The sequence below is a fragment of the Octopus bimaculoides genome, chromosome 7, assembly GCF_046866305.1.
Source record: "Octopus bimaculoides isolate indiv1 chromosome 7, ASM4686630v1, whole genome shotgun sequence".
Classification (NCBI taxonomy): Eukaryota; Metazoa; Mollusca; class Cephalopoda; order Octopoda; family Octopodidae; genus Octopus; species Octopus bimaculoides.
The window spans coordinates 46,700,194-46,724,715 of NC_142934.1; positions in this window are offsets into that span (position 1 = coordinate 46,700,194).

Sequence of the window (24,522 nt, forward strand, 5' to 3'; positions counted from 1 at the left end):
TCCAGTGTTCAACTGGAACTTATTTTATCGACCCGGAAAGGATGAAAGGCAAAGTCGACCTCGGCGGAATTTGAACTCAGAAGGTAAACCGAACGAAATGCTGTTAAGCATTTTGCCCAGCATCCTAACGATTCTGCCAGCTCACCACCATAATATCTGTATATGTTGATAGACAGGTAGGTATGCACACAAACACACTCACGGACACACACACACACACACACACACACACACACACACACACGCACACACACACACACACACACACACACACACACACACACACACATACACACACACAAAAACACAAACGCACATAGATGTAAATGCATACATCATATATATAAATATTTGTTTGTGTACGTGCGTTTGCGGTCTTGTGTGCGTGCGCGTATAGCGTTTATTTGTGAAATTCATTCAAGAGATTCTCGTCTAGTTCAGAGATTTCTATGTTTCTTCATATTGTCATTATGACGTCACAACATCGGAAATGTTTCCTCCAAGACCTTCGTTTCAAATATTATTCAGTCTCTTTGAACCTTTCACGGTGATTAGAAGCTAGGGAATGTGTGCGCCGGGGGACGCACCCGGACACCTGAAGACTAGAGTGAAGTCAGAGTCATCTTCACCTTGTTTTTGGTGTTTGTGGGGATATTTTGAGCGGACCCTCACAAGTGCGCCCTCCGCAAAATTGTTTCCTTCAAATTTTTAAAAAGAAAGAATATCTTTTAAGTAAACATTCTACAAATACCTCTCAGATGGTGTATATTACGACTATATCGGAATTTAATGTGAAAAGAATAAAGGTCGCGCACATTTATACTGACACATATCCCAAAGATTTTTTCAAAATCTCAAGTTCCATCTTGTGGGGATATATGTCATGTGTGTCAGTGTATGTGTGTGTAATTTCGAGAATTTTTTTCTTTTTTCTTTCCACATTAAATTCCGATATAATCGTAATCTACACCACCTGAGGAACATTTGAAGAAAATTTCTTTAACAATAGAACAATTTTTTTGGAAGTTATCAGGAAACAAAGCTGGGGACACAGTTGTGTGGGTCTGCCGTTTTATGCACCTTTGCGTTCTTAAACACCCTCTGTAACATGCTGGTTGGTACCATAACATAGTTACAAGGTGTCCGGTATTGTTCCTTTAACCGTATGAATTCTTAGCCAGGCAATTTCAGGACAGGAAACCTGGAGGTTCCAACCAGAAACGATACTTCACTTTCGATATATTCACACAAAATATTTCATTGTAAACACTCGTGTAACTGTAAGGGGATATGATAGTAAGGATCGGTAAATAAAATTCGTACATGAAATATTCCTTTTGACTATAGGAACAAGGCTTCAAATTTGATGGAATGAACAGTCAATCATATTGACCCCAAAGCTTGACTGGCACTTTATCAACAACGAAAGGTTCAAGGGAAGCATCGAACTCGTTGGAATTTGAACTCAGATTGCAAAGGTGTACGAAATACCGCTGGCGTGTTAACCAATCTGCCGATCACCGCCTGACGAACACGAAATAATGTTTACGCAACATGTAGTGAACGGGTAGATAAATAGAGAGTTGGGTTATGAACGCGGTAAGTGTTTAAATAAACTCCGATACTAGGGATATGTAATAAAAATGTCTCTGGGAAGAATCGGTGGACAAGATTTACGAGCAAATCAACAGATAGTAAACCCAGTGGGGGACCATGAGCCAGTTGTTTGGATAACATCTATGAGCTCGTTAGGACTCTTTTCGGATTCCAGCTGAATCATTTGGAGGTAGTTCATTGTGACGGGACATGATGGAAGACGGGCTTCAGGAATATCCCCTCCCCATAAGACTTCCAAGAATTAAGTGGATAAAGAAGATAAGTGACTTATATAGACAAAATAATCCACACACATTAACACATACACCTGTGTAAATATTTGGTTTCAAATTTTGGCACAAGGCCAGGAATTTCGGTGGAGGGGAAACACGTTGACATCGACTCCAGTGTTCTGCTGGTACTTATTTTATCGACCCGGAAAGAATGAAAGGCAAAGTCGACCTCGGCGGAATTTGAACTCAGAAGGTAAAGCCGAACGAAATGCTGCTAAGCATTTTGCCCAGCATCCTAACGATTCTGCCAGCTCAACGCCTTAATATCTGTATATGTTGATGGACAGAGAGGCATGCACACACACACACACACGGACATACACACACACACATACACACACACACATACGCACACACACACAAACACACACACACAAACACACACAAATACACACACACACACACACACACACACACACACACATTGATGTAAATGCATACATCATATATATAAATACTTGTTTGTGTACGTGCGTTTGCGGTCTTGTGTGCGTGCGCGTATAGCGTTTATTTGTGAAATTCATTCAAGAATTTCTCGTCTAGTTCAGAGATTTCTATGTTTCTTCATATTGTCATTATGACGTCACAACATCGGAAATGTTTCCTCCAAGACCTTCGTTTCAAATATTATTCAGTCTCTTTCAACCTTTCACGGTGATTAGAGGCTAGGGAATGTGTGCGCCGGGGGACGCACCCGGACACCTGAAGACTAGAGTGAAGTCAGAGTCATCTTCAACTTGTTTTTGGTGTTTCTGGGGATATTTTGAGCGGACCCTCACAAGTGTGCCCTCCGCACAATTGTTTCCTCCAAATTTTTAAAAAGAAAGAATATCTTTTAAGTAAATATTCTACAAATACCTCTCAGATGGTGTATATTACGACTATATCGGAATTTAATGTGAAAAGAATAAAGGTCGCGCACATTTATACTGACACACATCCCAAAGATTTTTTTCAAAATCTCAAGTTCCATCTTGTGGGGATATATGTCATGTGTGTCAGTGTATGTGTGTGTAATTTCCCGAATTTTTCATTTTTTTTTTCACATTAAATTCCCATATAATCGTAATCTACACCACCTGAGCATTTGTACAAAATTTCTTTAAAAATAGAACAATTTTTTGGAAGTTATGAGGAAACAATGCTGGGGAGGACACAATTGCGTCGGTCTGCCGTTTTATGCACCTTTGATTTCTTAAACACACTCTGTAACATGCTGGTTGGTACCATAACATAGTTACAAGGTGTCCGGTATTGTTCCTTTAACCGTATGAATTCTTAGCCAGGCAATTTCAGGACAGGAAACCTGGAGGTTCCAACCAGAAACGATACTTCACTCTCGATATATTCACACAAAATATTTCAATGTAAACAATCGTGGAACCGTAAGGGATATGATAGTAAGGATCGGTAAATAAAATTTGTACATGAAATATTCTTTTCGACTATAGGAACAAGACTTCAAATTTGGTGGAGTGAGTAGTCAATCATATTGACCTCAAAGCTTGACTGGCACTTTATCAACAACGAAAGGTTCGAGGGATGCATCGAACTCGGTGGAATTTGAACTCAGATTGCAAAGGTATACGAAATACCGCCAGCGTGCTAACCTATCTGCTGATTACCGCCTGATGAACACGAAATAATGTTTACGCAACATGTAGTGCATAGGCAGATGTAGAGAGTTGGGTTATGAACACGGTAAGTGTTTAAATAAAACAAGTTTGCTGCTATTAAAATGTTTGATAATATTTTCATGATATTTCGATTATAATAAAGGCAACATTCTTTCTGTCTGCGGCCCCTCTATCTCGGTCTACATTTACTCTACAGAGACATATTATATCTTTTTGGAATGGAAATGAACTCGGCATTGAGAATCTAACCTTCATTTGATTCTTGAACATCCGATATCGGGATCTGATTTAGAAAAATTTTGGTTGCTACTTTTAACAGGTAAAGCTTGGCTGATTCCCGCCATCTTGCTTGGTGTTTGTCAGATAACGTCATAGATGAAGGGGGAGATAAATGACATTCGCTTCGTTAATTTTACGTCCCGATAAGAACTTTGGGACATATTGACCAACAGTTGGAATTCAACTTGGGACTGGATCAATAGAACGATTGCACTAGAGAATTAATTTTCATCTATCCTTAACGTCTGATGAAACACCAGCGGGGCATATAGTCATTATAGACATATTATAGTTATGCTATTAGCTCTTTTTAGTTTTGTGCCATAAGCCCAATGAGTTCCGCACAGAGTGCAGCTTTTCAGTTAAGTGTGTAATGAAGGAAAGTAGTTGCTTCATTAATTGTTCGATAATTTTCATATAATCACAATAGCTGCTAACGAAATTTGACAATGCGGCTTTAGTTATGTTTGGGACTAAGTATGTTTATGCACAACATATCTCTCTCTCACGCGCTCTCTCTCTCTCTTTCTCTCCTTCTCTCACTGTCACACACACACATTCTCTCACACACTCTCTCTCACATACAAACGCTCATACGACAGCTCACTCACGCGCACACACGCACGCAAATTTGTTTGTGGCTTTTCTTCAAGTTATTTTAGTCTATAAAATTTTGTCCATCTAAATTGTCCGACGTTTTTTCCTTGCTTCCACTCATCTCAACCATGTTTGTGGGCACAAAACAGACCACACATTTGCTGGTCTGTCAAGCGGTATATTTCGATGATTTACACCATCCAATTGGCACGAACGGGTATGGCCATGTGATTATTTGTAGAAAACAAAAAAATACGCCAGTTGGCAGCTGTTTGAACCTAGAGAACTTTCGTTACAACTTCATATGAGACATAAAAGAATCAAGTAACCTTCCTCTCTACAGCCGCCAACAACGTGGTACAAAGTAAGGCAAATAAAAAGTAAGAATGAAAACATACACTCCATCCGGATTAGAAAAGATGGTGCGCGACAAACAACTGACAAACATCTACACGCAACGAGTTAAAGGTATTGTGCGCTGCGGAAGGACCTTAAATAGTTTGACAATCATTTGCACACTCATACAAGTAGAATGTTTGATGGCTTCCTCTTGCTACAGGGTATATCTTGTGAGAGACACAGAAGGTGCAGTTTTTGAGCACAGAGCTCCTTCTTCTATTTTGAGATAACCTTACAATATAAAAGGGAGTATGCAACTCCTTATGATTTAATATAACCTCGCAAGTCTATCTTAAATGGTGGATCAAACAGTCAGAGTATTTTTCTCTTGTGGTATTCATCATATCAGCGACAATGGAGTATCACCACAGCCGTAAAAGACATGTGGACATTAGCGACAGCAGATCTTTGCACCCCAACATGTGACCACGTCATTTGTTAATCGATTATTCTCATGATCGTTCATGATTACAAATCAGTGAATACCTGTTATAACCACGGACGCTGATCCATTGTGGTGTTCCGTATAATACACGTTGACGGCGATGAAAGATCACCATTTTCGTAGATTCAAGTAGATTCAAGAAGAAGCAGTTCTGGTCATCTTGGGTAATAATAATCGAATGAATACGATCCTAAATGCAAACGGGCGAAGTACTATTCTTCCGAAAAGTCTTTGAAGATACGTTACTCGATTGAGTGCGTAGACATCAGAGAGGAATTCCAGGAAGGGCCTCTACTTCCCCGAATTCGGTGATCACGGCTCCGATACTACGGAAATATGGAAAAGTGTTTCTGGAAAGAATCGATGGCAGGATTCATGGGCAAAAACAACAGATAGGAAACCCAGGGTGTGACTATGAGCAAGTTGTTTGGATAACATCTATGAGCTCGTTAGGACTCTTTTCGGATTCCAGCTGAATCATTTGGAGGTGGTTCATTGTGACGGGACATGATGGAAGACGGGCTTCAGGAATACCCCCCCCCCCATAAAACCTCCAAGAATTTAGTGGATAAAGAAGATAAGTGACATATAGAGACAAATATGGTTTCAAATTTTGGCACAAGGTCAGCAATTTCGGTGAAGGAGAAACACGTTGACATCGACTCCAGTGTTCAACTGGAACTTATATTATCGACCCGGAAAGGATGAAAGGCAAAGTCGACCTCGGCGGAATTTGAACTCAGAAGGTAAAGCCGAACGAAATGCTGCTAAGTATTTTGCCTAGCATCCTAACGATTCTGCCAGCTCAACGCCTTAATATCTGTATATGTTGATGGACAGAGAGGCATGCACACACACACACACACACACACACACACACACACACAAATACGCACTCACCCATACACACACACGCACACACACACAAACCACATACACGCGCTCACACAGAAACACACATAAACACACACACACACGTAAACACAGACAAGAACACATACACACATTAATGTAAATGCTTAGTTCATATTACTTAAATATTTGTTTGTGTACGTTCGTGTGTGATCTTGTGTGCGTGCGCGTGTAGCGTTTATGTGTGAAATTCATTCAAGAATTTCTCGTCTAGTTCAGAGATTCCTATATTTCTTCAGATTGTCATTATGACGTCACAATGTCGGAAATGTTTCGCCCAAGACCTTCGTTTCAAATAATATTCAGTCTCTTTCAACCTTTCACGGTGATTAGAGGCTAGGGAATGTGTGCGCCGGGGGACGCACCCGGACACCTGAAGACTAGAGTGAAGTCAGAGTCATCTTCACCTTGTTTTTGGTGTTTGTGGGGATATTTTGAGCGGACCTTCACAAGTGTGCCCTCCGCACAATTGCTTCCTCCAAATTTTTAAAAAGAAAGAATATCTTTTAAGTAAATACTCTACAAATACCTCTCAGATGGTGTATATTAAGACTATATCGGAATTTAATGTGAAAAGAATAGAGGTCGAGCACATTTATACTGACACATATCCCAAAGATTTTTTTCAAAATCTCAAGTTCCATCTTGTGGGGATATATGTCATGTGTGTCAGTGTATGTGTGTGTAATTTCCCGAATTTTTTCATTTTTTTTTTTCACATTAAATTCCGATATAATCGTAATCTACACCACCTGAGGAGCATTTGAAGAACATTTCTTTAAAAATAGAACCATTTTTTGGAAGTTATCAGGAAACAAAGCTGGGGACACAATTGCGTGGGTCTGCCGTTTTATGCACCTTTGAGTTCTTAAACACCCTCTGTAACATGCTGGTTGGTACCATAACATAGTTACAAGGTGTCCGGTATTGTTCCTTTAACCGTATGAATTCTTAGCCAGGCAATTTCAGGACAGGAAACCTGGAGGTTCCAACCAGAAACGATACTTCACTCTCGATATATTCACACAGAATATTTCATTGTAAACAATCGTGTAACTGTAAGGGGATGTGATAGTAAGGATCGGTAAATAAAAAAACGTACATGAAATATTCCTTTCTACTATAGGAACAAGGCTTCAAATTTGGTGGAGTGAGTAGTCAACCATATTGACCCCAAAGCTTGACTGGTACTTTATCAACAACGAAATGTTCAAGTGAATCATCGAACTCGGTGGAATTTGAACTCAGATTGCAAAGGTGTACGAAATACCGCCAGCGTGCTAACCTATCTGCTGATCACCGCGTGATGAACACGAAATAATGTTTACGCAACATGTAGTGCATAGGCAGATGTAGAGAGTTGGGTTATGAACGCGGTAAGTGTTTAAATAAAACAAGTTTGCTGCTACTAAAATGTTTGTAGATATTTTCTTGATATTTCGATTATAATAAAGGCGAAATTTTGTCTGTCTGCGGCCCCTCTATCTCGGTTTACATTTGCTCTACAAAGACATATTATATCTTTTTGGAATGGGAATGAGCTCGGCATTGAGAATCTAACCTTCATTTGATTCTTGAACGTCCAGTATTCGGATCTGATTTAGAAATGTTTTAGGTGCTACTTTTAGCAGGTAAAACTTGGCTGATTCTCGCCATTTTGCTTGGTGTTTGTCAGATGACGTCATAGATGAAGGGGGAGATAAATGACATTCGCTCCGTCAATTTTATGTCCCGATAAGAACTTTGGGACAAATTGACCAACAGTTGGAATTCAACTTGGGACTGGATCAATGGATTGATTGCACCAGAGAATTTTATTTTCATCTATTCTTAACGTCTGATGAAACACCAGCGGGGCATATAATCATTATAGACATATTATAGTTATGCTATTAGCTCTTATTATGTTTGTTCCATAAGCCTAATGAGTTCCGCACAGAGTGCAGCTTTTCAGTTAGTGTGTAATGAAGGAAAGTAGTTGCCTCATTAATTGTTCGATAATTTTCATATAATCACAATAGCTGCAAACGAAATTTGACAATACAGCTTTGGTTATAAGTGTACAATATGTTTGGGACTAAGAATGTTTATGTACATCATATCTCTCTCTCTCAGGCGCTCTCTCTCTCTCTCTTTCTCTCCTTCTCTCACTGTCACAGACACACATTCTCTCACACACTCCCTCTCACATACACACGCTCATACTATAGCTCACTAACGCGCACACGAATCAAATTTGTTTGTGGCCTTTCTTCAACTTACTTTTTGTCTATAAATTTTTGTTCATCTAAATTGTCCGACGTTTCTTCCTTGCTTCCACTCATCTCAACCATGTTTGTGGGCACAAAACAGACCACACATTTGCTGGTCTGTCAAGCGGTATCATCCGATGATTTAAAGCATCCAATTGGCACGAACGGGTATGGTCATGTGATTACTTGTAGAAAGCAAGGAAAATACGCCAGTTGGCCGCAGTTTGAACCTAGATAGCATTCGCTACAACTTCATATGAGACATAGAAGAATCGAGTAACCTTCCTCTCTACAGCCGTCAATTATGTAGTACAAAGTAGGGCAAATAAAAAGTAAGAATGAAAACATATCCTCCATCCGGGTTAGAAGAAATGGTGCGCGACAAACAACTGACGAACATCTACACGCAACGAGTTAAAGGTATTGTGCGCTGCAGAAAGATCTTAAAAAGTTTGACAATCATTTGCACACTCATACAAGTAGAATGTTTGATGGCTTCCTCTTGCTACAGGGTATATTTTGTGTTAGACACCAGAGGGTGCAGTTTTTGAACACACAGCTCCTTCTTCTATTTTGCGATAACCTTACAAAATAAAAGGGAGTACGCAACTCCTTTTGATTTAATATAACCTCGCAAGTCTATCTTAAATGGTGGATCAAACAGTCAGAGTATTTTTCTCTTGTGGTATTCATCATATCAGCGACAATGGAGTATCACCACAGCCGCAAAAAACATGTGGACATTAGCGACAGCTGATCTTTGCACACCAACATGTGACCACGTCATTTTTTATCGAATATTCTCATGATCGTTCATGATTACAAATCAGTGAACACCTCTTATAACCACGGACGGTGAACTATTGTGGTGTTCCGTATAATACACGTTGATGGCAATGAAAGATCACCATTTTCGTAGATTCAAGTAGATTCAAGAAGAAGCAGATTAAGCGGGAGCAGTTCTGGTCCCCTTGGGTAATAATAATCGAATGAATACGATCGTGAATGCAAACGGGCGAAATTCTATTCTTCCGAAAAGTCTTTGAAGATACGTTACTCGATTGAGTGCGTACACATCAGAGAGGAATACCAAGAAGGGCCACTACTTCTCCGAATTCGGAGCTCACAGCTCCGATACTAGGGAGTTGTGGTAAAAGTGTTTCTGGAAAGAATCGATGGGCAGGATTCATGGGCAAAAACAACAGATAGGAAACCCAGGGGTAGACCATGAGCAAGTTGTTTAGATAACATCTATGATCTCGTTAGGACTCTTTTTGGATTCCAGCTGAATCATTTAGAGGTGGTTCATTGTAACGGGACATGATGGAAGACGGGCTTCAGGAATACCCCACTTCCATAAGACTTCCAAGAATTTAGTGGATAAAGAAGATAAGTGTCATATATAGACAAAATAATCCACACACATAAACACATACACCTGTGTAAATATTGGTTTCAAATTTTGGCACAAGGCCAGCAATTTCGGTGAAGGGGAAACACGTTGACATCGACTCCAGTGTTCAACTGAAACTTATTTTATCGACCCGGAAAGGATGAAAGGCAAAGTCGACCTCGGCGGAATTTGAACTCAGAAGGTAAAGCCGAACGAAATGCTGCTAAGCATTTTGCCCACCATCCTAACGATTCTGCCAGCTCACCACCGTAATATCTGTATATGTTGATAGACAGAGAGGTATGCACACACACACACACACACACACACAAATACACACTCACACATACACACACACGCACACACACACACACACACACACACCACATACACGCGCGCTCACACAGAAACACACACAAACACACATAAACACACACACACACACATAAACATAAACAAAAACACATACACACATTAATGTAAATGCTTAGTTCATATTACTTAAATATTTGTTTGTGTACGTGCGTGTGTGGTCTTGTGTGCGTGCGCGTGTAGCGTTTATGTGTGAAATTCATTCAAGAGATTCTCGTCTAGTTCAGAGATTCCTATATTTCTTCAGATTGTCATTATGACGTCACAATATCGGAAATGTTTCCTCCAAGACCTTCGTTTCAAATAATATTCAGTCTCTTTCAACCTTTCACGGTGATTAGAGGCTAGGGAATGTGTGCGCCGGGGGACGCACCCGGACACCTGAAGACTAGAGTGAAGTCAGAATCATCTTCACCTTGTTTTTGGTGTTTGTGGGGATATTTTGAGCGGACCTTCACAAGTGTGCCCTCCGCACAATTGTTTCCTCCAAATTTTTAAAAAGAAAGAATATCTTTTAAGTAAATATTCTACAAATACCTCTCAGGTGGTGTATATTAAGACTATATCGGAATTTAATGTGAAAAGAATAGAGGTCGCGCACATTTATACTGACACACATCCCAAAGATTTTTTTCAAAATCTCAAGTTCCATCTTGTGGGGATATATGTCATGTGTGTCAGTGTATGTGTGTGTAATTTCCCGAATTTTTTCATTTTTTTTTTTCACATTAAATTCCGATATAATCGTAATCTACACCACCTGAGGAGCATTTAAAGAAAATTTCTTTAAAAATAGAACCATTTTTTGGAAGTTATCAGGAAACAAAGCTGGGGACACAATTGCGTGGGTCTGCCGTTTTATGCACCTTTGAGTTCTTAAACACCCTCTGTAACATGCTGGTTGGTACCATAACATAGTTACAAGGTGTCCGGTATTGTTCCTTTAACCGTATGAATTCTTAGCCAGGCAATTTCAGGACAGGAAACCTGGAGGTTCCAACCAGAAACGATACTTCACTTTCGATGTATTCACACAAAATATTTCAATGTAAACACTCGTGTAACTGTAAGGGGATATGATAGTAAGGATCGGTAAATAAAATTCGTATATGAAATATTCCTTTCGACTATAGGAACAAGGCTTCAAATTTGGTGGAGTGAGTAGTCAATCATATCGACCTCAAAGCTTGACTGGTACTTTATCAACAACGAAATGTTCAAGGGAATCATCGAACTCGGTGGAATTTGAACTCAGATTGCAAAGGTGTACGAAATACCGCCAGTGTGCTAACCTATCTGCTGATTACCGCCTGATGAACACGAAATAATGTTTACGCAACATGTAGTGCATAGGCAGATGTAGAGAGTTGGGTTATGAACGCGGTAAGTGTTTAAATAAAACAAGTTTGCTGCTATTAAAATGTTTGATAATATTTTCATGATATTTCGATTATAATAAAGGCAACATTCTTTCTGTCTGCGGCTCCTCTATCTCGGTCTACATTTACTCTACAGAGACATATTATATCTTTTTGGAATGGAAATGTACTCGGCATTGAGAATCTAACCTTCATTTGATTCTTGAACATCCGATTTTGGTTGCTACTTTTAACAGGTAAAGCTTGGCTGATTCCCGCCATCTTGCTTGGTGTTTGTCAGATGACGTCAGAGATGAAGGGGGAGATAAATGACATTCGCTTCGTTAATTTTACGTCCCGATAAGAACTTTGGGACATATTGACCAACAGTTGGAATTCAACTTGGGACTGGATCAATAGAACGATTGCACTAGAGAATTAATTTTCATCTATCCTTAACGTCTGATGAAACACCAGCGGGGCATATAGCCATTATAGACATATTATAGTTATACTATTAGCGCTTTTTAGTTTTGTGCCATAAGCCCAGAGTGCAGCTTTTCAGTTAAATGTGTAAGGAAGTAAAGTAGTTGCTTCATTAATTGTTCAATGATTTTTATACAATCACAATAGCTGCTAACGAAATTTGACAATACGGCTTTAGTTATGTTTGGGACTAAGAATGTTTATTTACAACATATCTCACCCTCACGCGCTCTCTCTCTCTCTCTTTCTCTCCCTCTCTCACTGTCACACACACACATTCTCTCACACACTGTCTCTCACATACACACGCTCATACGACAGCTCACTCACGCGCACGCAAATTTGTTTGTGGCCTTTCTTCAAGTTATTATTGTCTATAAAATTTTGTCCATCTAACTTGTCCGACGTTTCTTCCTTGCTTCCACTCATCTCAACCATGTTTGTGGGCACAAAACAGACCACACATTTGCTGGTCTGTCAAGCGGTATATTTCGATGATTTACACCATCCAATTGGCACGAACGGGTATGGCCATATGATTATTTGTAGAAAACAAAAAAAATACGCCAGTTGGCAGCTGTTTGAACCTAGAGAGCTTCCGTTACAACGTCATATGAGACATAGAAGAATCAAGTAACCTTCCTCTCTACAGCCGCCAACAACGTGGTACAAAGTAAGGCAAATAAAAAGTAAGAATAAAAACATATACTCCATCCGGGTTAGAAGAAATGGTGCGCGACAAACAACTGACGAACATCTACACGCAACGAGTTAAAGGTATAGTGCGCTGCGGAAAGATCTTTAAAAGTTTGACAATCATTTGCACACTCATACAAGTAGAATGTTTGATGGCTTCCTCTTGCTACAGGGTATATTTTGTGTGAGACACCAGAGGGTGCAGTTTTTGAACACACAGCTCCTTCTTCTATTTTGCGATAACCTTACAAAATAAAAGGGAGTACGCAACTCCTTTTGATTTAATATAACCTCGCAAGTCTATCTTAAATGGTGGATCAAACAGTCAGAGTATTTTTTCTCTTGTGGTATTCATCATATCAGCGACAATGGAGTATCACCACAGCCGCAAAAAACATGTGGACATTAGCGACAGCAGATCTTTGCACACCAACATGTGACCACATCATTTGTTAATCGAATATTCTCATGATCGTTCATGATTACAAATCAGTGAATACCTCTTATAACCACGGACGGTGAACTATTGTGGTGTTCCGTATAATACACGTTGACGGCAATGAAAGATCACCATTTTCGTAGATTCAAGTAGATTCAAGAAGAAGCAGATTAAGCGGGAGCAGTTCTGGTCCCCTTGGGTAATAATAATCGAATGAATACGATCGTGAATGCAAACGGGCGAAATTCTATTCTTCCGAAAAGTCTTTGAAGATACCTTACTCGATTGAGTGCGTACACATCAGAGAGGAATATCAAGAAGGGCCTCTACTTCTCCGAATTCGGAGATCACAGCTCCGATACTAGGGAGTTGTGGTAAAAGTGTTTCTGGAAAGAATCGATGGCAGGATTCATGGGCAAAAACAACAGATAGGAAACCCAGGGGTAGACCATGAGCAAGTTGTTTAGATAACATCTATGATCTCGTTAGGACTCTTTTTGGATTCCAGCTGAATCATTTAGAGGTGGTTCATTGTAACGGGACATGATGGAAGACGGGCTTCAGGAATACCCCACTTCCATAAGACTTCCAAGAATTTAGTGGATAAAGAAGATAAGTGACATATATAGACAAAATAATCCACACACATAAACACATACACCTGTATAAATATTGGTTTCAAATTTTGGCACAAGGCCAGCAATTTCGGTGAAGGGGAAACACGTTGACATCGACTCCAGTGTTCAACTGGTACCTATTTCATCGACCCGGAAAGGATGAAAGGCAAAGACGACCTCGGCGGAATTTGAACTCAGAAGGTAAATCCGAACGAAATGCTGCTAAGCATTTTTGCCCAGCATCCTAACGATTCTGCCAGCTCAACGCCTTAATATCTGTATATGTTGATGGACAGAGAGGCATGCACAAACACACACACACACACACACACACACACACACACACACACACAAATACATACTCACACATACACACACACACGCACACACACGCACACACACGCACGCACACACACACAAACCACATACACGCGCGCTCACACAGAAACACACAGAAACACACAGAAACACACAGAAACACACAGAAACACACATAAACACACACACACACATAAATACAGACAAAAACACATACACACATTAATATAAATGCTTAGTTCATATTACTTAAATATTTGTTTGTGTACGTGTGTTTGAGATCTTGTGTGCGTGCGCGTATAGCGTTCAAGTGTGAAATTCATTCAAGAATTTCTCGTCTAGTTCAGAGATTTCTATGTTTCTTCATATTGTCATTATGACGTCACAATGTCGGAAATGTTTCGTCCAAGACCTTCGTTTCAAATATTATTCAGTCTCTTTCAACCTTTCACGGTGATTAGAGGCTAGGGAATGTGTGCGCCGGGGGACGCACCCGGACACCTGAAGACTAGAGTGAAGTCAGAGTCATCTTCACCTTGTTTTTGGTGTTTGTGGGGATATTTTGAGCGGACCCTCACAAGTGTGCCCTCCGCACAATTGCTTCCTCCAAATTTTTAAAAAGAAAGAATATCTTTTAAGTAAATACTCTACAAATACCTCTCAGATGGTGTATATTAAGACTATATCGGAATTTAATGTGAAAAGAATAGAGGTCGCGCACATTTATACTGACACACATCCCAAAGATTTTTTTCAAAATCTCAAGTTCCATCTTGTGGGGATATATGTCATGTGTGTCAGTGTATGTGTGTGTAATTTCCCGAATTTTTTCATTTTTTTTTTTCACATTGAATTCCGATATAATCGTAATCTACACCACCTGAGGAGCATTTGAAGAACATTTCTTTAAAAATAGAACCATTTTTTGGAAGTTATCAGGAAACAAAGCTGGGGACACAATTGCGTGGGTCTGCCGTTTTATGCACCTTTGAGTTCTTAAACACCCTCTGTAACATGCTGGTTGGTACCATAACATAGTTACAGGGTGTCCGGTATTGTTCCTTTGACCGTATGAATTCTTAGCCAGGCAATTTCAGGACAGGAAACCTGGAGGTTCCAACCAGAAACGATACTTCACTCTCGATATATTCACACAGAATATTTCATTGTAAACAATCGTGTAACTGTAAGGGGATATGATAGTAAGGATCGGTAAATAAAAAAACGTACATGAAATATTCCTTTCTACTATAGGAACAAGGCTTCAAATTTGGTGGAGTGAGTAGTCAACCATATTGACCCCAAAGCTTGACTGGTACTTTATCAACAACGAAATGTTCAAGTGAATCATCGAACTCGGTGGAATTTGAACTCAGATTGCAAAGGTGTACGAAATACCGCCAGCGTGCTAACCTATCTGCTGATCACCGCGTGATGAACACGAAATAATGTTTACGCAACATGTAGTGCATAGGCAGATGTAGAGAGTTGGGTTATGAACGCGGTAAGTGTTTAAATAAAACAAGTTTGCTGCTACTAAAATGTTTGTAGATATTTTCTTGATATTTCGATTATAATAAAGGCGAAATTTTGTCTGTCTGCGGCCCCTCTATCTCGGTTTACATTTGCTCTACAAAGACATATTATATCTTTTTGGAATGGGAATGAGCTCGGCATTGAGAATCTAACCTTCATTTGATTCTTGAACATCCAGTATTCGGATCTGATTTAGAAATGTTTTAGGTGCTACTTTTAGCAGGTAAAACTTGGCTGATTCTCGCCATTTTGCTTGGTGTTTGTCAGATGACGTCATAGATGAAGGGGGAGATAAATGACATTCGCTCCGTCAATTTTATGTCCCGATAAGAACTTTGGGACAAATTGACCAACAGTTGGAATTCAACTTGGGACTGGATCAATGGATTGATTGCACCAGAGAATTTTATTTTCATCTATTCTTAACGTCTGATGAAACACCAGCGGGGCATATAATCATTATAGACATATTATAGTTATGCTATTAGCTCTTATTATGTTTGTTCCATAAGCCTAATGAGTTCCGCACAGAGTGCAGCTTTTCAGTTAGTGTGTAATGAAGGAAAGTAGTTGCCTCATTAATTGTTCGATAATTTTCATATAATCACAATAGCTGCAAACGAAATTTGACAATACAGCTTTGGTTATAAGTGTACAATATGTTTGGGACTAAGAATGTTTATGTACATCATATCTCTCTCTCTCAGGCGCTCTCTCTCTCTCTCTTTCTCTCCTTCTCTCACTGTCACAGACACACATTCTCTCACACACTCCCTCTCACATACACACGCTCATACTATAGCTCACTAACGCGCACACGAATCAAATTTGTTTGTGGCCTTTCTTCAACGTACTTTTTGTCTATAAATTTTTGTTCATCTAAATTGTCCGACGTTTCTTCCTTGCTTCCACTCATCTCAACCATGTTTGTGGGCACAAAACAGACCACACATTTGCTGGTCTGTCAAGCGGTATCATCCGATGATTTAAAGCATCCAATTGGCACGAACGGGTATGGTCATGTGATTACTTGTAGAAAGCAAGGAAAATACGCCAGTTGGCCGCAGTTTGAACCTAGATAGCATTCGCTACAACTTCATATGAGACATAGAAGAATCGAGTAACCTTCCTCTCTACAGCCGTCAATTATGTAGTACAAAGTAGGGCAAATAAAAAGTAAGAATGAAAACATATCCTCCATCCGGGTTAGAAGAAATGGTGCGCGACAAACAACTGACGAACATCTACACGCAACGAGTTAAAGGTATTGTGCGCTGCAGAAAGATCTTAAAAAGTTTGACAATCATTTGCACACTCATACAAGTAGAATGTTTGATGGCTTCCTCTTGCTACAGGGTATATTTTGTGTTAGACACCAGAGGGTGCAGTTTTTGAACACACAGCTCCTTCTTCTATTTTGCGATAACCTTACAAAATAAAAGGGAGTACGCAACTCCTTTTGATTTAATATAACCTCGCAAGTCTATCTTAAATGGTGGATCAAACAGTCAGAGTATTTTTCTCTTGTGGTATTCATCATATCAGCGACAATGGAGTATCACCACAGCCGCAAAAAACATGTGGACATTAGCGACAGCTGATCTTTGCACACCAACATGTGACCACGTCATTTTTTATCGAATATTCTCATGATCGTTCATGATTACAAATCAGTGAACACCTCTTATAACCACGGACGGTGAACTATTGTGGTGTTCCGTATAATACACGTTGATGGCAATGAAAGATCACCATTTTCGTAGATTCAAGTAGATTCAAGAAGAAGCAGATTAAGCGGGAGCAGTTCTGGTCCCCTTGGGTAATAATAATCGAATGAATACGATCGTGAATGCAAACGGGCGAAATTCTATTCTTCCGAAAAGTCTTTGAAGATACGTTACTCGATTGAGTGCGTACACATCAGAGAGGAATACCAAGAAGGGCCACTACTTCTCCGAATTCGGAGCTCACAGCTCCGATACTAGGGAGTTGTGGTAAAAGTGTTTCTGGAAAGAATCGATGGGCAGGATTCATGGGCAAAAACAACAGATAGGAAACCCAGGGGTAGACCATGAGCAAGTTGTTTAGATAACATCTATGATCTCGTTAGGACTCTTTTTGGATTCCAGCTGAATCATTTAGAGGTGGTTCATTGTAACGGGACATGATGGAAGACGGGCTTCAGGAATACCCCACTTCCATAAGACTTCCAAGAATTTAGTGGATAAAGAAGATAAGTGTCATATATAGACAAAATAATCCACACACATAAACACATACACCTGTGTAAATATTGGTTTCAAATTTTGGCACAAGGCCAGCAATTTCGGTGAAGGGGAAACACGTTGACATCGACTCCAGTGTTCAACTGAAACTTATTTTATCGACCCGGAAAGGATGAAAGGCAAAGTCGACCTCGGCGGAATTTGAACTCAGAAGGTAAAGCCGAACGAAATGCTGCTAAGCATTTTGCCCACCATCCTAACGATTCTGCCAGCTCACCACCGTAATATCTGTATATGTTGATAGACAGAGAGGTATGCACACACACACACACACACACACACAAATACACACTCACACATACACACACACGCACACACACACACACACACACACACCACATACACGCGCGCTCACACAGAAACACACACAAACACACATAAACACACACACACACACATAAACATAAACAAAAACACATACACACATTAATGTAAATGCTTAGTTCATATTACTTAAATATTTGTTTGTGTACGTGCGTGTGTGGTCTTGTGTGCGTGCGCGTGTAGCGTTTATGTGTGAAATTCATTCAAGAGATTCTCGTCTAGTTCAGAGATTCCTATATTTCTTCCGATTGTCATTATGACGTCACAATATCGGAAATGTTTCCTCCAAGACCTTCGTTTCAAATAATATTCAGTCTCTTTCAACCTTTCACGGTGATTAGAGGCTAGGGAATGTGTGCGCCGGGGGACGCACCCGGACACCTGAAGACTAGAGTGAAGTCAGAATCATCTTCACCTTGTTTTTGGTGTTTGTGGGGATATTTTGAGCGGACCTTCACAAGTGTGCCCTCCGCACAATTGTTTCCTCCAAATTTTTAAAAAGAAAGAATATCTTTTAAGTAAATATTCTACAAATACCTCTCAGGTGGTGTATATTAAGACTATATCGGAATTTAATGTGAAAAGAATAGAGGTCGCGCACATTTATACTGACACACATCCCAAAGATTTTTTTCAAAATCTCAAGTTCCATCTTGTGGGGATATATGTCATGTGTGTCAGTGTATGTGTGTGTAATTTCCCGAATTTTTTCATTTTTTTTTTTCACATTAAATTCCGATATAATCGTAATCTACACCACCTGAGGAGCATTTAAAGAAAATTTCTTTAAAAATAGAACCATTTTTTGGAAGTTATCAGGAAACAAAGCTGGGGACACAATTGCGTGGGTCTGCCGTTTTATGCACCTTTGAGTTCTTAAACACCCTCTGTAACATGCTGGTTGGTACCATAACATAGTTACAAGGTGTCCGGTATTGTTCCTTTAACCGTATGAATTCTTAGCCAGGCAATTTCAGGACAGGAAACCTGGAGGTTCCAACCAGAAACGATACTTCACTTTCGATGTATTCACACAAAATATTTCAATGTAAACACTCGTGTAACTGTAAGGGGATATGATAGTAAGGATCGGTAAATAAAATTCGTATATGAAATATTCCTTTCGACTATAGGAACAAGGCTTCAAATTTGGTGGAGTGAGTAGTCAATCATATCGACCTCAAAGCTTGACTGGTACTTTATCAACAACGAAATGTTCAAGGGAATCATCGAACTCGGTGGAATTTGAACTCAGATTGCAAAGGTGTACGAAATACCGCCAGTGTGCTAACCTATCTGCTGATTACCGCCTGATGAACACGAAATAATGTTTACGCAACATGTAGTGCATAGGCAGATGTAGAGAGTTGGGTTATGAACGCGGTAAGTGTTTAAATAAAACAAGTTTGCTGCTATTAAAATGTTTGATAATATTTTCATGATATTTCGATTATAATAAAGGCAACATTCTTTCTGTCTGCGGCTCCTCTATCTCGGTCTACATTTACTCTACAGAGACATATTATATCTTTTTGGAATGGAAATGAACTCGGCATTGAGAATCTAACCTTCATTTGATTCTTGAACATCCGATTTTGGTTGCTACTTTTAACAGGTAAAGCTTGGCTGATTCCCGCCATCTTGCTTGGTGTTTGTCAGATGACGTCAGAGATGAAGGGGGAGATAAATGACATTCGCTTCGTTAATTTTACGTCCCGATAAGAACTTTGGGACATATTGACCAACAGTTGGAATTCAACTTGGGACTGGATCAATAGAACGATTGCACTAGAGAATTAATTTTCATCTATCCTTAACGTCTGATGAAACACCAGCGGGGCATATAGCCATTATAGACATATTATAGTTATACTATTAGCGCTTTTTAGTTTTGTGCCATAAGCCCAGAGTGCAGCTTTTCAGCTAAATGTGTAAGGAAGTAAAGTAGTTGCTTCATTAATTGTTCAATGATTTTTATACAATCACAATAGCTGCTAACGAAATTTGACAATACGGCTTTAGTTATGTTTGGGACTAAGAATGTTTATTTACAACATATCTCACCCTCACGCGCTCTCTCTCTCTCTCTTTCTCTCCCTCTCTCACTGTCACACACACACATTCTCTCACACACTGTCTCTCACATACACACGCTCATACGACAGCTCACTCACGCGCACGCAAATTTGTTTGTGGCCTTTCTTCAAGTTATTATTGTCTATAAAATTTTGTCCATCTAACTTGTCCGACGTTTCTTCCTTGCTTCCACTCATCTCAACCATGTTTGTGGGCACAAAACAGACCACACATTTGCTGGTCTGTCAAGCGGTATATTTCGATGATTTACACCATCCAATTGGCACGAACGGGTATGGCCATATGATTATTTGTAGAAAACAAAAAAAATACGCCAGTTGGCAGCTGTTTGAACCTAGAGAGCTTCCGTTACAACGTCATATGAGACATAGAAGAATCAAGTAACCTTCCTCTCTACAGCCGCCAACAACGTGGTACAAAGTAAGGCAAATAAAAAGTAAGAATAAAAACATATACTCCATCCGGGTTAGAAGAAATGGTGCGCGACAAACAACTGACGAACATCTACACGCAACGAGTTAAAGGTATAGTGCGCTGCGGAAAGATCTTTAAAAGTTTGACAATCATTTGCACACTCATACAAGTAGAATGTTTGATGGCTTCCTCTTGCTACAGGGTATATTTTGTGTGAGACACCAGAGGGTGCAGTTTTTGAACACACAGCTCCTTCTTCTATTTTGCGATAACCTTACAAAATAAAAGGGAGTACGCAACTCCTTTTGATTTAATATAACCTCGCAAGTCTATCTTAAATGGTGGATCAAACAGTCAGAGTATTTTTTCTCTTGTGGTATTCATCATATCAGCGACAATGGAGTATCACCACAGCCGCAAAAAACATGTGGACATTAGCGACAGCAGATCTTTGCACACCAACATGTGACCACATCATTTGTTAATCGAATATTCTCATGATCGTTCATGATTACAAATCAGTGAATACCTCTTATAACCACGGACGGTGAACTATTGTGGTGTTCCGTATAATACACGTTGACGGCAATGAAAGATCACCATTTTCGTAGATTCAAGTAGATTCAAGAAGAAGCAGATTAAGCGGGAGCAGTTCTGGTCCCCTTGGGTAATAATAATCGAATGAATACGATCGTGAATGCAAACGGGCGAAATTCTATTCTTCCGAAAAGTCTTTGAAGATACCTTACTCGATTGAGTGCGTACACATCAGAGAGGAATATCAAGAAGGGCCTCTACTTCTCCGAATTCGGAGATCACAGCTCCGATACTAGGGAGTTGTGGTAAAAGTGTTTCTGGAAAGAATCGATGGCAGGATTCATGGGCAAAAACAACAGATAGGAAACCCAGGGGTAGACCATGAGCAAGTTGTTTAGATAACATCTATGATCTCGTTAGGACTCTTTTTGGATTCCAGCTGAATCATTTAGAGGTGGTTCATTGTAACGGGACATGATGGAAGACGGGCTTCAGGAATACCCCACTTCCATAAGACTTCCAAGAATTTAGTGGATAAAGAAGATAAGTGACATATATAGACAAAATAATCCACACACATAAACACATACACCTGTATAAATATTGGTTTCAAATTTTGGCACAAGGCCAGCAATTTCGGTGAAGGGGAAACACGTTGACATCGACTCCAGTGTTCAACTGGTACCTATTTCATCGACCCGGAAAGGATGAAAGGCAAAGACGACCTCGGCGGAATTTGAACTCAGAAGGTAAATCCGAACGAAATGCTGCTAAGCATTTTTGCCCAGCATCCTAACGATTCTGCCAGCTCAACGCCTTAATATCTGTATATGTTGATGGACAGAGAGGCATGCACAAACACACACACACACACACACACACACACACACACACACACACACACACACACACAAATACATACTCACACATACACACACACACGCACACACACGCACACACACGCACGCACACACACACAAACCACATACACGCGCGCTCACACAGAAACACACAGAAACACACAGAAACACACAGAAACACACAGAAACACACAGAAACACACACACACACATAAATACAGACAAAAACACATACACACATTAATATAAATGCTTAGTTCATATTACTTAAATATTTGTTTGTGTACGTGTGTTTGAGATCTTGTGTGCGTGCGCGTATAGCGTTCAAGTGTGAAATTCATTCAAGAATTTCTCGTCTAGTTCAGAGATTTCTATGTTTCTTCATATTGTCATTATGACGTCACAATGTCGGAAATGTTTCGTCCAAGACCTTCGTTTCAAATATTATTCAGTCTCTTTCAACCTTTCACGGTGATTAGAGGCTAGGGAATGTGTGCGCCGGGGGACGCACCCGGACACCTGAAGACTAGAGTGAAGTCAGAGTCATCTTCACCTTGTTTTTGGTGTTTGTGGGGATATTTTGAGCGGACCCTCACAAGTGTGCCCTCCGCACAATTGCTTCCTCCAAATTTTTAAAAAGAAAGAATATCTTTTAAGTAAATACTCTACAAATACCTCTCAGATGGTGTATATTAAGACTATATCGGAATTTAATGTGAAAAGAATAGAGGTCGCGCACATTTATACTGACACACATCCCAAAGATTTTTTTCAAAATCTCAAGTTCCATCTTGTGGGGATATATGTCATGTGTGTCAGTGTATGTGTGTGTAATTTCCCGAATTTTTTCATTTTTTTTTTTCACATTGAATTCCGATATAATCGTAATCTACACCACCTGAGGAGCATTTGAAGAACATTTCTTTAAAAATAGAACCATTTTTTGGAAGTTATCAGGAAACAAAGCTGGGGACACAATTGCGTGGGTCTGCCGTTTTATGCACCTTTGAGTTCTTAAACACCCTCTGTAACATGCTGGTTGGTACCATAACATAGTTACAAGGTGTCCGGTATTGTTCCTTTGACCGTATGAATTCTTAGCCAGGCAATTTCAGGACAGGAAACCTGGAGGTTCCAACCAGAAACGATACTTCACTCTCGATATATTCACACAGAATATTTCATTGTAAACAATCGTGTAACTGTAAGGGGATATGATAGTAAGGATCGGTAAATAAAAAAACGTACATGAAATATTCCTTTCTACTATAGGAACAAGGCTTCAAATTTGGTGGAGTGAGTAGTCAACCATATTGACCCCAAAGCTTGACTGGTACTTTATCAACAACGAAATGTTCAAGTGAATCATCGAACTCGGTGGAATTTGAACTCAGATTGCAAAGGTGTACGAAATACCGCCAGCGTGCTAACCTATCTGCTGATCACCGCGTGATGAACACGAAATAATGTTTACGCAACATGTAGTGCATAGGCAGATGTAGAGAGTTGGGTTATGAACGCGGTAAGTGTTTAAATAAAACAAGTTTGCTGCTACTAAAATGTTTGTAGATATTTTCTTGATATTTCGATTATAATAAAGGCGAAATTTTGTCTGTCTGCGGCCCCTCTATCTCGGTTTACATTTGCTCTACAAAGACATATTATATCTTTTTGGAATGGGAATGAGCTCGGCATTGAGAATCTAACCTTCATTTGATTCTTGAACATCCAGTATTCGGATCTGATTTAGAAATGTTTTAGGTGCTACTTTTAGCAGGTAAAACTTGGCTGATTCTCGCCATTTTGCTTGGTGTTTGTCAGATGACGTCATAGATGAAGGGGGAGATAAATGACATTCGCTCCGTCAATTTTATGTCCCGATAAGAACTTTGGGACAAATTGACCAACAGTTGGAATTCAACTTGGGACTGGATCAATGGATTGATTGCACCAGAGAATTTTATTTTCATCTATTCTTAACGTCTGATGAAACACCAGCGGGGCATATAATCATTATAGACATATTATAGTTATGCTATTAGCTCTTATTATGTTTGTTCCATAAGCCTAATGAGTTCCGCACAGAGTGCAGCTTTTCAGTTAGTGTGTAATGAAGGAAAGTAGTTGCCTCATTAATTGTTCGATAATTTTCATATAATCACAATAGCTGCAAACGAAATTTGACAATACAGCTTTGGTTATAAGTGTACAATATGTTTGGGACTAAGAATGTTTATGTACATCATATCTCTCTCTCTCAGGCGCTCTCTCTCTCTCTCTTTCTCTCCTTCTCTCACTGTCACAGACACACATTCTCTCACACACTCCCTCTCACATACACACGCTCATACTATAGCTCACTAACGCGCACACGAATCAA